Genomic DNA, 11,661 nt, shown 5'->3' with positions numbered 1-11,661 from the left:
TAGCCACATGCAGGTGAAGGACTGCGTTTTGGATGAGGTGTTATGAACAAGTTTGGATTCCAGCCTTTAGTTTGCAAATAATGTCATCATACAATATGATGATACATTGCTGTGCTTAACAAGGCAAACCTACATATTTGCCAGGTCAGTTTTCTTTTAGATACAATGGAATGAAGTTCTCTTATTACTATTGTTTTGACTTAGGCAGACACTTAAATATAAGTCCAAAGATTGTATATACCACCTTCATCTCTTATTCTTTGACCTATTATTGATCTAGACAAGCAAGATTAAGTTGGTTCTTAGTCAAAGTGCCTGCACAGCACAATTTAGGATAACTATGCAGTAGGTATGGACCATAGGGTCAATGACATATCAGTAGATCATATTAGTTTAATGTATGCAAAGCACTTTCACAAACCTTAAAGTACTATATAAGTACTAGGTATAAAAATAAGATAATTATTATTAATTACTATCATCATCATTATCACTATTACATTTTTATCATTAGTTTAAATTGGCATATGGTGCCTATCACTATGTCCTCCATGGTAGACAATGGCAACAATTTGCTTCTTTCTTCACCTCAATAAACTAGAGACTAACACGTATAATACTCTCAATAAATGTTTGTTGAATCTAATTAATTAGATTCTATAAGAGTAATAGATACCCACAAATATACCCACATAAATATATACCCACAAATCCTGGGTTCAAATCCCACACCTAATAGGTACTGGCTGTATGATTTTGTACAAGTCATTCTACTTCTCAATGCAGCTCTAAAACTCCAAACTGGAGAGAAGGTGCTGATCTGTGTCGGGAGAGTTTCCTCATAGGGAGTTCCCTAGACCAGTGAAATCACAGGGATAGCTCTGTATTTATTAATCCCTGATTTACCTGTGTATATGTTTTGTTTTTCCATATTAGGTTTTATGCTCCACTAGGACAGTTTATTTAACTTTGCATCTTTCCCAATTCAAAGTGTCTAAATGTCTTAGGAATCTAAATGTTTGTTGAATGAACTTGAATCTTTTTCATTATACAATCAGTAATGCTTTTTAAACTCACTTTCCAAGACCAGACCATCAACTACTGAATCCATTTAGGTTTGGATTTATTCTCTGTCTTCTATTGAAAATTGGGTCAATTTATTTACAATGTGCATTGGTCACATAACCTCTCTACAGTGGCCCCCTGCTGGTATGGTATAAGCCAGGTCAGTGGCTTAGTGATGCACAGTTGAGGAGATAAAGGGGCATAAAATAGTTTTTGTTTTGTTTTGTTTTGTTTTTCAGTGTGATCTCAAAGCCAGGCAGCTAAGCAGAGTCTTATAATCAGGAAATCTCAGAGAGGGAAGAGACCTAAGATTTCATCTATTTTAATTTGAACCCAAATGGAAATCTACCCTATGATATCTCTAAGAATTCATCACTACCTCTACTTGAAAACTAATCATGTGAACTGGATCAGGAAAGGCCATCTAAATCATGGAACAGTCTGAGAAATTACAATAATAATAGAGATCTTACTGTCTTTTTTGGTAGTACATTTCATTTCTTAGCAGCTTAAGTTGGTAGGAAGTTCTGCCTTAGATGAAATAAAAATCTTCCTCTTTACAACTTGCACTAATTGTTTCTCACTATGGGTAAGCTTGTTTTCTTGAAAATTTTTATATTTGAAGTTTGTTCTCTCCCCTGCCCCCCACTCCCCACTACCTTCCTGTAACTGATGGTTTTTATGTGAAACTTATGTTAGAATACTCAAAATAATTCTATCTTGATCTCTGGTGTTTTTAAATAGAAGTAATAGATTTAGAATGGTGTTTTATGGTGAAAAGAGTATTGGAATTGGAATCAGCAGACCTTGTTTCAAATCCCAACCCAACTATTTAGAACTCTAGAATCTCAGACTTCAGAAGGACCCCAGAAGTCATCTAGTCTAATCTGTATCTGAATACAAATCGTTGCTAAAGCATTTATGAGAAGTGGACATTCAGCCTCTGCTCAAAGACCTCTAGTGAAGGGGTCTACTGCCTCCCGAGGAATTCATTCCCACTTTTTGATAGCTCTGTTTATAAGCAGCTAGGGGATACTGGATAAAAATCTGGGACTGAAGTTAGGAAGACCTGAGTTCAAATTTGGTCCCAGTTGCTTACTAGCTGTATGACCCTGAACAAGTCCCTTAACCTCTATTTCCCTCAGTTTCCTTAAATGGCATATGAGCAAATAATAGTACCTACTCTCCAGGGTGGTTGGAAGGATCAAATAAGATATTTATAAAGAACTTAGTTCAGTACCTGGCACAGAGAAAATGCTAGTAAATGCTTTTCTTACTTCTATTTGACTTCTCTATTTTCTTACAGGGTAAATGAAAAAAAAAGAAAAGAAGAAAAATTGGGGTGGGAGGTTATATAGAAAGAAGTCATTTTACCCCTGTTCTTTTCTCCCTATGGATGGCCTAGGGCAACCTCTTATAGGACCTCCTGAGGTCCTATGTGCTGCTTCAGGGACAAGATATACTAATGATATATTCTATTACAGTGTGGTAGGTCAGAAAAAAAAATTCTGGTTAGATTCAGTAGGCGGTAGCAGTAGAATATGAAGTGGACCACAGGCCCCACAGAGAATTTGTACACCTGGAGACAAACCGACATTAACTAGGCCAACTCCTTCATTTTGTGCCGTTTTTAAAAATGAGCGTGTTGGGAGTCAGCACCATAGCAAATTTTCCCTAGACTTTACACAGCTTCTTATATGCCGAACACCTTACTCTTTGAGACACTTTGGCTGAACCACTTAAGCCCTTTTTGCCTCAATTTTCTGTCTTATGAAGAGTTTCAATTAGAAGGTCTCAAAGCTCATTTTCTGAATTTAAATCTTATTAATCTATGAATCAAGGTTACATTTATATACTACCAATGAACTAATGTAACAGTCAATTAATATATTAGTTAACTATTTAACTGGATTGACATTTAATCAATTTTGTTACAGTAATCATTAGTGATCATAAAATTATTTGAAATGAATCAATGGATCATGGCTCTTCCTGGCTATCCTTTTGATATTAGATATGACCTAGTTCTACTGGATTATGAATTTTTTTTTCTAAATTAGCAAAGCAAAGTGCCAACAAATTAGAGAGATTAGGAGAGTATTATAAAAAGTGATCATTTCTTTACAGCAAAGGCCACATCACTAAGAATCACTGTCAACGTTGTTTATTACTAATATAACAGGTATTTTTTGTTGTTGTTGAGTCATTTCATATACTCCTGACTTTTCTTGACCCTATTGGAGGTTTTCTTGGCAAAGATACTGGAGGAGTTTGCCATTTCCTTCTCCAGCTCATTTTACAGATGAGGAAACTGAGGCAAACAGGATTAAAGACTTGTTTAGGGTCACACCATCAATATCTGAGATTAGATTTGAACTCAGGTCTTCCTGACTATATGCCAAGCCCTCTATTAGCTGTGCCACCTAGCTGCCCATAATAGTTATATTATATAGTTTTATATATTTCATGAAATGATATAATAGTTGATATTATTATAGAAAGTAATATTTTATAATACTTTTAAGTTTCCTATTTACATTATGTATTTTATTATCTGAGTTTCATACCATTCCTATGAAGTAGTAACTATAGATACTATCAATCTCCTTTTATAGATAAGGAGACTTTATTTTCTATTTTTAATGAACTTTTTTTCCTTTTTGTGGTGTTCTGTTCTTTATTTCATCTTTTATTTTCCTTTTTATTTTTGCATTTATTAGTATTTTTTCCAATTACATGTAAAGATAGTTTTCAACATTTATTTTTGTAAGATTTTGAGTAGTAAAATGTAATTACATGTAATTTACAATGCATGTTATTTTTGCATCATGACATTAAAAGGATTCATTTAATGTTTCTGTCTTTCTGCCTTTGAGTATGAGGTTTTTATGTTCTTTTAGATAAGGAACCTGTGGCCTTCTAGGTCTTTGGGTGTGGCCTTTTGACTGAGTCCAAGTTTTACAGAACAAATCCTTTTTTTAATGGGGATTTGTTCTGTGAAATTTGTATTCAGTCAAAAGGCCACACTTGAGGACCTAGAGGACCACATGTGGTCTCAAGGCCATAGGTTCCCCACCCTTGCCCCTAATACCTGGTCATTTTTCTATGTAGGTGCCTTCCTTTACCTCCCCCTTTCCCAAGACAGTAAGCAATCTAATATAGGTTATACATGTGCAATCATGTTAAACATATTTCCACATTAGTCATATTGTGAAAGGAGATTCAGAACAAAAGGAGAAAATCATGAGAAAAAAATGAGAACAGTATGTTTTGATCTTCATTCAGACTGCATAGTTCTTCCTCTGGATATTGATAGCATTTTCCATCACAAGGCTTTTGGAAATGTCTAGGAAGATTGTATTGCTTAGAAAAATTAAGTCTATCATAGTTGATGATCACAAACTGTTGCTGTTAGGAAATTGGTCTATAATTTTGTTTCTCTGTTTTGTTTTTTCCTGATTTAGGTATCAGCATGGTATTTGTGTCATAATGGGAGTTTGGTAGATCTCCTTCTTCACCTATTTTTCCAAATAGTTTATATAGTATTGGAATTAATTATTCTTTAAATGTTTCATAGAACTTATTTGTAAATTCATCTAGCCCTAGAGGTTATTTCTTAGGGAGTTCACTGATGGCTTGTCCGATTTCTTTTTCTAAAATGGGGTTATTTCAGTATTTTTTTCCTCTTCTATAAATCTGGGCAATGTATACTTTTGTAAATATTCATCCATTTTACTTTGATTGTCAGATTTATTGGCATACAGTGGGACAAAATACATCTTAATTTTTGCTTTGATTTCCTCTTCATCAGTGGTGAATTTACTCTTTTCATTTTTTATACTTGTAATTTCATTTTCTTTTTTTTAAGCAAATTAACCAAATGTTTATCTATTTTATTGTTTTTTCCCTAAAACCAGCTCTTATGTTTCTTTATTAGTTCAACAGTTTTCTTACTTTCAAATTTATTACTCTCATTTGATTTTCAGATATTATAATTTGATATTTAATTGGGAATTTTTAATTTTTTTCTTTTTCTAACTTTTTTAGTTGCGTGCCCAATTCATTGATCTCCTTTTTCTCTGTTTTATTCATGTAGGCATTTAGAGATATAAAATTGTCCCTAAGAACTGCTTTGGCTGCATCCCATAAGTTTCAGTATTAAATGAAATTATTGATTATTTCTATGATTTGTTGTTTGACCCACTTAATCTTTAGGATTAGGTTATTTAGTTTCCAATTAATTTTTAGTCTATCTTTCCATGGCCCTTCATAACATGTATTTTTTTTTTTGCATCATGATATTAAAAGGATTCATTTAATGTTTCTGCCTTTCTGCCTTTGAGCATGAGGCTTTTATGTTCTTTTAGATGGGGAACCTGTGGCCTTGAGGCTACATGTGGCCTTCTAGGTCTTTGGGTATGGCCTTTTGACTGAGTCCAAGTTTTACAGAACAAATCATTTTTTATGGGGATTTGTTCTGTGAAGTTTGGATTCAGTCAAATGGCCACATTTCAGGATCCAGCAAGCCACATGTGGCCTGAAGGCCACAAGTTCCCCATCCTTGCACCTAATACCTGGTCATTTATTTGTGTGTGTGTGTGTGTGTGTGTAGGTGCCATGAACCACTGAGAAAAAGGTATATAACTTTCTATCCCTATTCAATTTTCTCCTGTGGTCTATCATAGTTAACTTTTCTGAAATTCTATTTACCTCCTTAACTTCTTTCCTGTTTATTATGTGGTTAGATTTATTTAGTTTTGAGGGGAAGGTTGAGGTCCCCACTAGTATAGTTTTCCTGTTTGTTTCTTCCTGTAACTCACTTAACTTTTATTAAAAATTTGAATGCTTTACCACTTGGTGCGTATATTTAGTATTGATATTACTTGATTATGGAATCTTTTTTAGCAAGATGTAGCTTCATTCCTTATCTCTCTTAATTAGATCTAGTTTTGGATTGGTTTTGTCTGAGATAAGGATTGCTACCCCTGTTTTTAATTTTTTTGTTTGCTTTTGTTTTGTTTTGTTTTTCTTCAGCTGAAGCATAATAGATTCTGCTCCAGGCTTTTATCATTAATCCATGTGTATCTATCTGCTTCAGATATATTTCTTGTAAACAACACATTTTAAGATTCTGGTTTTTAATCCTGTGTGTTATTTTGCTTTCATTTTATGGGAGAGTTCATCCCATTCACATTCACAGTTATGATTACTAACTAATACATAATAACTGTGTATTTCCCTTCATCCTTTTATATTTTTCTCTCTCCTTTCACCCTTCTCCCCCTCATTAGTGTTTTGCTTCTGACCACAACCTCCTTCAATATGCCCTCTGTTAGCCTCCTCTTCTCTTTCCCCTTCGCCCTCCTTCTTCTGCCCTCCCTTCTATTAGCTCCCCTCTTCCTTTTCTTTTCCCCTTTTCCCTTCTACTTCCCCCAAGTGAAAGATAAATTTCTATACCCAACTGAGTGTGTATTTTATTCCATTTTTGAGCCAAATCAATGCAAGTGTTTCAAATAATGTTCACCACCTGTCTTCATTTTCTACCATAAAAGGTCTTTTGCACCTCAACATGTGATATAATTTAACCTATTCTGCCTCCCCCTTTCTTTTTCTCCCAGTACAATCCTTTCTCTCCTTCCTTATTTTTTATGCCATCACATCAAAATTAATTTGTATCCATGCCCTCACTCTATGTATACTCCTAACTGCCCTAATAGATATACAATTCTCAAGAGTTACAAGTATTGTCTTCCTGTGTAGGGACATAAAATGTTTAACCTTATTTAATAGCACAGTTTTCTTTTCTTTCTTGTTTATCTTTTTACACATCTCTTGAATCTTGTATTTGAAGATCAGGTTTTCCATTTACTTCTAGTCTTTGCATCAGAAAAGTTTCAAAATTCCCTATTTCATTGAATGTCCATCTTTTCCCCTGAAAGATTATGCACAATTTTGCTCAGCAGTTGATTCTAGGTTGTATTCTAAGCTCCTTTGCCTTCTGGAATATCATATCACTAAGCCCTCTGAACCTTTAATGTAGAAGCTGCTAAGTCCAATGCAAGTCCTTGATATTTGAATTGGGTCTTTCTGGCTGCTTGCAGTATTTTCTTCTTGACCTGATAATTCTGGAATTTGGCTACAATATTCCATGGAGTTTTCATTTTGGGATTTCTTTTAGGTGATCAGTGGATTCTTTCAATGACTATTTTATCCTTTCATCATATCAGGGCAGTTTTCCTTGATAATTTCTTGAAAGATGCTGTCATGGCTCTTTTTTTGATCATGGCTTTCAGGTAGTCCAATAATTCTTAAATTATTGGATCTATTTTCCAGGTTAGTAGTTTTTTCCAATGACTTAGTTTACATTTTCATTTATTTTTCATTTTTTTGATCTTGTTTGACTGCTTCTTAATGTCTCATAGAGATTAGCTTCTACTTGCCCAATTCTAATTTTTAGGTAATTATTTTTTCAGTTAACTTTTGTACCTTCTTTCCCATTTGGCCAAGTATATTTTTTAAGAAGTTGTTTTCTTCAGACAATTTTAGTACTTCCTTTTCTAAGCTGTTGACTCTTTTTTTTTCACAATTTTCATAACTCTTATTTCTTTTGCCAGTTTTTCTTTTACCTTTCTTACTTGATTTTTAAAACTTTTGTTGAGCTCTTTTAAGAGGTCTTTTTGGGTTTGAAATCAATTCATATTCTCCTTTAATGCTTTCCACATAGGCATTTTTACATTGTTGTCCTCTTCTTAGTCTGTGTTTTGATCTTTGCCATCACTGTAGTAGATTTCAATGGTCAGGGCTCTCTCTCTCTCTCTCTCTCTCTCTCTCTCTCTCTTTTTGCTCATATTTAAAAGTTGAGCTCTGCTCCTGAAGCACAGAGGGCACTGTGCCAAGTTTTTTTTCTTTTGCTTTTTTTATTTTTTCTTTTCTTTTCTTTTTTTTTTATAGGGCCTTTGGGCCTGGTCATTGGCTTTTTGCATGGGTGCCTATTGTGCCAGTGTTCCAGGGTTGGTAGTTTGCTTGGTACACTGGGGCTTGAGGCCTCACAGTTGGCCTGCTGCACCACCAGCCTGCTGAGCCAGGATCGAAGGGCCTCAGTTGCTGATTTGTGCTGTGGCTAAAGGTGTCCTGCTGGCTTGCCTGAACAAATCCTGTGTTGGACTGCACTCCCCTTTTATTCAAGTGAGGCAGACCTTTCCTGAAGTCCTTCTGAGTTATGTTAAGCTGGAACACTCTTTCACTCCATGTTTTTGTGGGTTCTGTTGCTACAGAATCCATTTAAAGGCTTGATTTAATGTTGTTTCTGAGGAAAACTGGGTAAAGCTCAGGCAACTTTCTGACTTCTCATGCCATCTTGGCTCTGCCTCTTTTAATATCCTTTCTGCTTTGTGTATATAATCATGTCCTGGGTCTATTCCTAGAAAACCTAGTCTGGTTTCAGATCCTTTCACCAAGGAGTTACTTCATTTCAGGTAAGCTTTAGAAGGAGGAGCTTGTGTTTTTCTAAACTTAAGCCAGGCACCAAAGATGTGGGTGTCCAGACACTTTAAATGATGGTCATTCAGGTATTAAGCATCAACAGGAGAATTTAAACTTGTAAACAAATTTTCTAAGTACCAGATTCTATATTTTATTTGCAAATCTATTCACAACACAAGCCAGAGGGGACCACATGCCCCCAGGAGACACTTAAATAATTTTGAAAGCAAAGACACCAAAACATGTGCACGTGCATTCACACACACACACACACACACACACACACACACACACACACATGTATTTTGGTTTAGATTGACAGAAACTATGGAAATATGAGGTTAAAGTGGATTATGTGAGGCTAAGACCATCATGTATTCAATGTACCACAACACCAGAGGAATACACAATATAGAAATCAGATTTATTGGGACTGCTTTATATATATATATATATATATATATATATATATATATATATATATATATATTTTTAGTTCAGAAAGTGTTTCTAGATATATTTTACTTGGCATTGTATAAATATCTGTGCTGCCTTCTGTCCTTTGATTGGATTCCAAAGTAAAGATGGTATAAAAGGACCGAACTTGACCCTGATCTGTATAATAGCATTATTTTTTTCCAACTTACAGGTGTTATGTTTGATGGTGTTATTTCCTCTGAGGCTATGGACAGAATATCTTATGATGACGTCCTTCCTTACCTACTTCACTTATCATTAGATCTACTGATGGAGTAAATCATAATAAATCTCTTATAAGAGATGAGAGGAGGAAAAATTGTGAATGCTGAGTGCTGTTATTTGTTGAACAAAGAACTTCACAGGGGCAGTGTTTCATCCTCCTTTTTCCATTTGGCTTATTGGGACATAACTCCTCTTTACTTTGTAAAAACAGTAGAATAACACCCAAGCAGGAATAAAACATAAAATGTGACTTTAAAGTTCTTCACAAGGATGAAAATTCAATAAGGAAAATTTCAATTTTATACTATTTGAAGAAAACATGCATGATTATAATTAACCACTATGATTCCTCAACAATTATTTTTCTGTAGCAAGAAAGAGAAATAGCTTACCTTTAAAAAAAACTTGCATTATTAATCATTTATATTCTTTCAATTCAAAGCAGAAAACATCTTCTATCTTGATAAATTGTTTGCAAACTCTAGTATGAAACTAGGGCAGTATGTATTCTAGACAGCAGGGAATTTTCCTAGGGTGCTAGTAAATAGATTTAGGGAAGCAAGAAATTATAAATAGGAAGCCCCTGTGACATTCCAATATCATGTTCTAGGAAATAGCTAAAATAAGCTTAGTGAATCTACTTTTTTTACAAAATGGCAATGCCTTCCCCATGTAGCTAACATGATTTCAGACTGAGTGTGTCTATGCCAAATCACTTTTCAGTTGTTAAGAAGAACCTACTGTAGTCAAACTGGAATGAAAACATTTTTATGGCTATAAATGGAAAAGTGCGGAAAAAAATTCCAAAGTACATATAACCTGTTGTTACCCTGGTCACCCCATCACATATCCCAAGACTCCCAAAAATATCATTTTCTCTCTCTCTCTCTCTCTCTCTCTCTCTCTCTCTCTCTCTCTCTCTCTCTCTCCCTCCCCCCCCAAAAAATTATTTACTCTGGGAAAATCTTAATTTGTAGATTTCTGCGGATATCTGTAAGAGTGGTCCCCAGGTCTTATATAAGCTTTCAAGTTAACACATTATTTTATAAAGTATAGCCTTTATTTCAACCCACAGGAAATACAGAAAATGACTCACCAGAGCCAAGTACCAGCTCTAGAAAACACCTAAAGCACTCAAAGGATTTATAAGACCTCCTAAATAAATAATAAAGCATTGACAGCCATTCCCAAAAGAAACTGAAGTTGCAGTTGCCATTGGGGCAATCCATTGGCATTATAATGAATACTTATTCCTAATCCAATATACTACATAGCCACCTCCCCCAAAATTTAGTATTCCCTGAAGTTTAAACTCCCTTGTCAAAGTCAAATAACCCTGGGGTTTCTGGATAGTCAATCCACTTTCCCATCAGACCTAAAACAGCTGGGGACAAGATGATGGCACTGTCTAGATATCTTTCCTTCCCCTTTTCTTGTCACAGCTTTGATTTCCAGATACTGGAGGGGGCACTGTATAAGAAAACCTATTCTTCCTCTAGCAGCCTGATCCCTGAACTCTTGAAATTGGAAACTCTCTAACTTGGGAATTATAAACAAGGAGTTACTTGTAAGACAAAACCCAAAACTTGCCCTGTCCAAGAAATCTCTCTTCTCCAACTTGATGATTAAATTCTGAGATCACATTGCCTAAGAAGTTCCTCTTTCCCTACACTGGAAGTTGGGATTCAGGAACCATGGCCATGAACTACCTCTTCAGGTCATGGGGACAATCAAATGTCTGTTTTTGCCATGTGCTTCTGCAGAATCTTTATCACTTTCCTGGTCATCTCAGCTTAAAAAGCCCAGTTTTTTGGTCTCTTGATACTGATTTACGCTAAAAAAATTTTTTAAAGCACATGAAACTCCTACGCACTTTTGTTCCAATGTTATCATTAATAGCTTATAGGAGGGTAAGAATGCAAAGATGCACATATTTCTCCACCACACAGAACACAGATTCACTTGTCTGTCCTTTGAATAGAGAAATGTCAGAGGGAAAATGGCCAAAACAAAAATGGTTCTTTCATATGTTTGGACCAGAGTTCAACTTGAGTGTCAGAAAACCAATGATATTGGGATGGTTCCAGTCACTGAAAACCAATTTGGAGTTTTCTAAGTCTTTTCACCAAAATATTAAATCGATATGCCCAACTCTCTAGGGAGAGAAAAAAGTATGATTGCCAAACTATTCATGAAGACTTTCCTTAATGAACTTCCCATTATACAAGTTTTAGGGTCTTACTGCACAGAAGGGATAAAAGAAAATTATCTAATATTCTGCTACACTTTTGGCCAGTATTCTACATAAGGCATCAGGGCCCTCTTTTAGATGCCAAGACCTTCCTTAGATCCAAAGTGGGATCTTGAATTCTCCCTCATAGGATTCTAGTAAATTTTTGTTTGTTGACATAA

The sequence above is a fragment of the Vombatus ursinus genome, unplaced genomic scaffold, assembly GCF_900497805.2.
Source record: "Vombatus ursinus unplaced genomic scaffold, bare-nosed wombat genome assembly UNPS02014774.1, whole genome shotgun sequence".
In the NCBI taxonomy this organism is placed as follows: Eukaryota; Metazoa; Chordata; class Mammalia; order Diprotodontia; family Vombatidae; genus Vombatus; species Vombatus ursinus.
The sequence above is the reverse complement of the archived record's forward strand: the minus strand, read 5'-3'. Positions refer to the sequence as shown.